The sequence below is a fragment of the Apodemus sylvaticus genome, chromosome 7, assembly GCF_947179515.1.
Source record: "Apodemus sylvaticus chromosome 7, mApoSyl1.1, whole genome shotgun sequence".
In the NCBI taxonomy this organism is placed as follows: Eukaryota; Metazoa; Chordata; class Mammalia; order Rodentia; family Muridae; genus Apodemus; species Apodemus sylvaticus.
This window is the reverse complement of record NC_067478.1, coordinates 108,784,381-108,790,854: the sequence shown is the minus strand read 5'-3', so window position 1 is coordinate 108,790,854 and position 6,474 is coordinate 108,784,381.

Sequence of the window (6,474 nt, the reverse complement as noted above, 5' to 3'; positions counted from 1 at the left end):
TTCAAATATATAAAAAGTCTATGGGAGCCATTCTCACTCAAACCAAAAAGATGCAATCCATTACTGGCACTGGACATGTTACTTGATGTTGTAAGATGTCTCAATGGGGCATTGATTCTCAACTGTATTGTGACTTCATTTAAACAGCACACACACACACACATACACACACACACATGCGTGCGCACATGCGAGTATATCAACTGCACTCAGGTCAGGTCCCATGCTCAGGTGTAGCAACGCAGCTCCTTGCTTTCTGTGTGCACTTTTGTTTCCTTTGGTACTTTTGTTATTTATTTCTTTGTTTTTTCTGTTGTTGCTCCCATTCTTGCCTTCATTTCTGAAAAAGATAGAAAAAGAACTACAAATTAGGTGGCTGAGGAGGTCAAGGGGATCTGGAATGAGTTGGGGAGGGATGGAAAGAACATTGTTAAAAGGTATTGTATAAAAATAGTTTTTAAAAATGGCAATAGAGCTCTATTTTTGCACAGCATCAATTCCAAATTGTTTAAATGTTGCAGTCAGTGTTCATGGGTCACTTGAATTTGCTTCCTTGGAAAGGCTCACAGACTTTAGTTTTCTTTTTTTTTTTTTTTTTTTTTTTGCTTTTTTTTTATTCGATATATTTTTTATTTACATTTCAAATGATTTCCCCTTTTCTAGCCCCCCACTCCCCGAAAGTCCCATAAGCCCCCTTCTCTCCCCCTGTCCTCCCACCCACCCCTTCCCACTTCCCCGTTCTGGTTTTGCCCTATACTGCTTCACTGAGTCTTTCCAGAACAAGGGGCCACTCCTCCTTTCTTCTTGTACCTCATTTGATGTATGGATTATGTTTGGGGTATTCCCGTTTTCTAGGTTAATATCCACTTATTAGTAAGTGCATACCATGAGTGATCTTTTGAGTATGGGTTACCTCACTTAGTATGATGTTCTCTAGCTCCATCCATTTGCCTAAGAATTTCATGAATTCATTGTTTCTAATGGCTGAATAGTAGTACTCCATTGTGTATATATACCACATTTTTTGCATCCACTCTTCTGTCGAGGGATACCTGGGTTCTTTCCAGCATCTGGCAATTATAAATAGGGCTGCTATGAACATAGTAGAGCATGTATCCTTATTACATGGTGGGGAATCCTCTGGGTATATGCCCAGGAGTGGTACAGCAGGATCTTCTGGAAGTGAGGTGCCCAGTTTTCTGAGGAACCGCCAGACTGATTTCCAGAGTGGTTGTACCATTTTGCAACCCCACCAGCAGTGGAGGAGTATTCCTTTTTCTCCACACCTTCTCCAACATCTGCTGTCTCCTGAATTTTTAATCTTAGCCATTCTGACTGGTGTAAGATAAAATCTCAGGGTTGTTTTGATTTGCATTTCCCTAATGACTAATGAAGTTGAGCATTTTTTAAGATGCTTCTCCACCATCCGAAGACTTTAGTTTTCTAATGGGTCCTCTGTGCTTTCTTAATTCTTACTGATCCTTGATTCTGGTTTTCCCTCTGGTCTACAGTGGTGAATCTCTCCTGTGCATCTGCTGTTTCTTGTAGTCACAGTGAGTTGCTGTGTCTTTGCATAGTCTTCTTTGCATAGTCTTGTGGGGGACTTGAGAATTCCTTGCTTGAGGAGAACCTTCCACGAGGAGAGACATAGTACCCTGTTTGGTCTTCTAACTCTGTTGTCTGTGCATTTCACAATTAATCCATCTGGAATTGTACTTTTGGGTATAAGAAATGAGGACTTAATTCCACAGATTCACACAGCTTCCTTTGCTAAATGCACCATTTGGTACCAAGCTATTTCCTGCTGTTAGCCAGCTGTTTCTACTCCTGTGCAGGCATGTACTTCCACAGTGGATACAGTAACCTTGCTGTCTGGTAAGACAATGCCCTTCTTTCAGGTTCATCACACTTACCCTTGTTGTATTTCACCCCAAAACATTTCCCATTTGTCAAGTCCCATAAGAGAGTCTTATATGGATTTGATTAAATGTATAGACAGACAGCTTTGAAAAAAGCCTGAAATTATTACATCTCAAGTTGATTCTTAGCCCCTTGTTTGTATCTTCATTCTAGAAGGTCATAGTTCCAATTTTCTTTGACTGAACTGACCCGCCGCTACTTTTATTTATTTTATGTGTATAAGTGTTTTGCCTGCCTGCATGTGTGTCTATGTGCTATGTGTGTACAGGGCCCACAAATGGTTGGGGCCCCTAAAGCTGGAATTACAGAGTTTGGAACCACCATGTGTATGCTAGGAATCAAAACTTGTTCCTCTGGGAGAGTAACCAGTTCCCCTAATCTCTGAGCCATCTCTCCAGCTTTGTCCAAGCAATTAATGCTCTGGTTACCTAAAAGATTAAACTTCAGGTCCAATGAGATGGCTCAGGTGGAAGTTATTTGCCAACAAACCCGATGACCTGAGTTTGATCACTGGAACCCACTTTGCAGGAGGAAACAAATTCCCTGCAAGTTGTCTTCTAACCCCCACATATATGACATGGCCTGTGCATACATACCTCACACACATGAACACCAAATAAATAAAAAGTTTTAAAAATTACTTTTAAAATCTCCTGTTCTCTGGAATAGAAGTGCAACATCAGATGTCTTAGGGTCTTCATTGCTGTGATGAAACATTATGGCCAAGGACCTTGGGTAGAAAATGGTTTATTTCAGATTACAGGCCCAATCACAATCCATCACTGAAGGAACTCAAACAAGCAGGAACCTGGAGACAAGAGCTGACACAGAGGCCATGAAGGGGTGCTGTTTACTGCCTTGCTTCACTTGCTCAGTCGGCCTCTTTAAAGCATCAGAATACCTGCCCAGTGGGGGCACTGCCCACAATGACCGGGGCCCTCCCACATCAATCCTCAGCCAAGAAAAGGCACCATAAACTTCCCACCACAAAAATCCCCAGGATAATTTTCTTGAGAGTCCCTTTCCCCAAATAACTCTGCTTGTGGCAAGTTGACATAAAAGCAGCTAATTTCTCACTGTCGTGTGAAAGCTTTAGCAGAATTTAGACTGGATAATTTCTTTGGGGGAAGACTTTTTTCTTCCAAAGAAAAACTTACTTGGTTTCTTTGCTGTGACTGACTTACTTGCATGTTCTTTTTCCTCTTGGTTCAGTTTGGGAAACTTGAGTTTTTCAGTGAGTCCAGCCATTTTGCCTATATCCATGCTTACTGTGCAAGTTGCTTTGGATTTCCTGCCATCTGTCAGCTCTCTGCAAATTCCATTTCAGGTTTTTAACTTCCTTCCTTTGCCATGGCCCTAGCCTCACAGAACAGCTTTGGGTTTATACATCTCTTTGGTTTCTGTTTCATCAATGTGAGCGTCTTTCCTTCAGCTTTGACAGGGAGGGACTATTTTGCGATTATTTATCTATATTCCTGACAGACATTTGAATTCATCTGATTTTTGGCTTTGTTCATGTATTTTAGAATAACTGGATTTTTAGACCTACTTTATATCTCTGGAGTTGGCCATGACATAATAGGTTTTTTTTTCTTCTGTTCCTTCAATTTTTATCCTAGATTCTTTTTTTTTAATTACTTAAAACTGTGTTTTATTTTGTATGAACTTCCAATTTATGAGTTCTTAGTCCTCAATTTTGCACTTGAGAAGTAATGTTTGGTGCTTTGTATGACCAGTTCCTTCATTCAACAAGTATTGAGCACCTGTGCGGCCAGGGATGGTTGCAAGTGATTGAGTTACATTTGTGAACAAACTCGGCCCAGGCATGGTGTTTTCCAAGGTGCATGTTCTGTTGTCAATTCTTGGGAAATGTCTCTCCTGTAATATAATGTAATAGAGTGCTCATTCTTTATTTGTTGGGTGCTCTTGTTCTATGTATGGCCACTGAGCCGAGATTGCTTAGTACTCACATATATTTCTTAACTCAACTTTCAATCATATCATATATCATATCATACCATATGATCTGTTTTTTTGGTGTTGTTTTTGGTTTTTGTTTGTTTTTTGAGACAGGGTCTCTCTGTATAGCCCTGGCTGACCTGGAACCCACTCTGTAGACCAGGCTGGACTCAAACTCAGCCATATCATCTTCTAAAGAGTTGTGTTAAATGTCCCTTGTGTGAATGTGGATTTATCTTCCTCTTCTATTTCTAAACTATGCTCAAATTAAGACACATGCTTTATAACACTTCTTAGATAGATCGAGGACTCCAGGGGGAATTGTTGGATGGTTACTGTCTATTTGCCTAACAGTCTCAAGTTATAACTAACACACTTGTCTCTTCCCATCCTGTGAGAAATGCCCTTTACCTGTGTGTAGCCACATTACCATGTTTTCTGCTCAAGTCAGCACATTGAACCATAGGCTAGCCACTACAGTACCTGAGACGTGCAGCCCAGCCGGGTTCACGGACCTAGGGCTACCTTGCTTTCCGGGGTGCCAAGTCAGGTTATACTACTGGCAAGCAGTTCATCAAAAACACTTTTCTCCTGTGACATTTTTTTTTTGTACTGAGAACAGTTTTAGGAACATCTAGGTAGGCATAGGAAAACAGAAGGCAGAAGGAGATGGCTGATGACCTAGCGTTGATTTGGAGTGCTGTTCCAATATAGGGAGAAGATTAAACATTTGAGGGGAAAAAAAGTAGAAAAGTGAAAAAATAAAACTTTAAAATCCCTATGTGTCACTGAATTTATTAGCTGTTTTCTCCTAGGCAAAGTAGCATTACAAAGGCTGGTTCCATTGCAGGAGATTTTTCACTCATTTTCCATCTCTGAAGTGAACAAAAAATAGTTCAAGCTTCAGAATACTTATATGCTGCATAACTCATAGAAATGTTCTGCTACAAACTTACCTCATCTGTTCAAATTAAATCAAAGTCCCTATGTGACAGAGGGACAAAGAAAGTTAGCTCTGGATTTAAGGGACCATGTAAGATATCTTGGTATAAGCTGACAGAATGGAGTGGCCCTTAGGTCAGCTGCCCAGTTTGTCCATTCCCATCCATTGAAGACAATTGTCAAGAACTGGGTCCTGGAATCTGCACAACCACACTGGTAAGAAATGTAAATAACAGGTCAACCAAGCTATGTATAAAAAGCCACAAGAAACCTACTTTATAAGTTAATTTAAAAAACAAAAGTAAAAATGTTTGAGCTGCTCCCAGAAGTCACAAAGAATCTGGGTGTGATGCCCAGTGTGACGGCTGCCATCACACTAGAATCACCGGGGATGGTTCTGGGCACAGTTCTAATTGTGGGTTGGACCATTCCTGGGGCAGGGATCATCACAGCCATATAGAGCATCGATTCATTTCTGCTTGTTATCAGTGGAGGCAATGGGACGAGCTGGTTCAGGGTCCCACTGCTGTGACTTCCCTGCCATGATGTGGATCTATGAGCTAGAAAAAAATTCCTTTCTCCCTTAAATCGCCATTGTCAGGCATTTCTATGACAACTGCAGGGACGATCAGGGTTGCTGCCACTTTGGTTAGAAAAGCCTATGCTTTCAATCAGTGATGGTTACTCCAAAGACTCCTAACTGTTCCAAGTGCTGACGGAGACTGAGTGGCAGAGCTGTGCTCTCAACAGGACACCACTCACACCCCTCAAAGGCTTGGGGACCACCATAGAGGGTCCAGGAGGAGGTCAGGAGCTGGAGAAAGGGATAGAGTGTCATGGAAGATTGTCTTCTCTGCAGTCATGCACTCTCAGCAGCTGTGAAAAATTATCCTATCAACACTGACTTGGGGAGGGGAGGAAATCGCAAGGCCCATCTTCCCGTGAGATTATTCGGTTAATGGTTGCTGGCAGGTGGGAGACAATTTCCTTCAGTGTTCTAGCCCCTGGTAAAGTTACCCATGCTCCTCTTGTATGTAATTGTAATGAAATTCTGAGTCACAAAGAAGGGGCAACTGATTGGCAGAGAGAGGGAGGTTGAGAGAGTTGTGCAGGGTAAATATAATCAAAACATGCAGCATATGTGGATGAAAATATTAAAAATGAAAAACCCAGTAGCAGGGGTAAGCTACCTCTCCACAGGTCGTTGGGCAAAAAGGCCTCTGATGTACCCAAAACAATACAGGTCATGGTCCCTGATACTGGCTGCATACCTTAGCTAGATGGTGAGATGCTATGGCTGAACATAATACAGCCTTTGGTTGAAAGACAAGGAGAAATCAAGTTGCAACTGAGCTGGCAGCTTCCTCCTGCTGGCAAAATTTTACCATGCTCAGCAAGCAGCTAGCAAGGTACTGTCCATGGTCCTGTGCATGCCCATGGAGGCTGATAACCACAGTACTGACCTGCAAGACAAGGGACTGTTAAGAACTGCTTTCCGACGAGACTGGTGGCCAGCTTCACATGCTGCAAAACTAGTCAAAAGCCATAGCTGGGCAGGACTTCAGCACTCATGAGGAAGCCATTGCAAACAGGACATGATGCAGCTGTCAGTCTGTTTCTGAGTATGATTATACCCACAGACTAAGGCTGCAA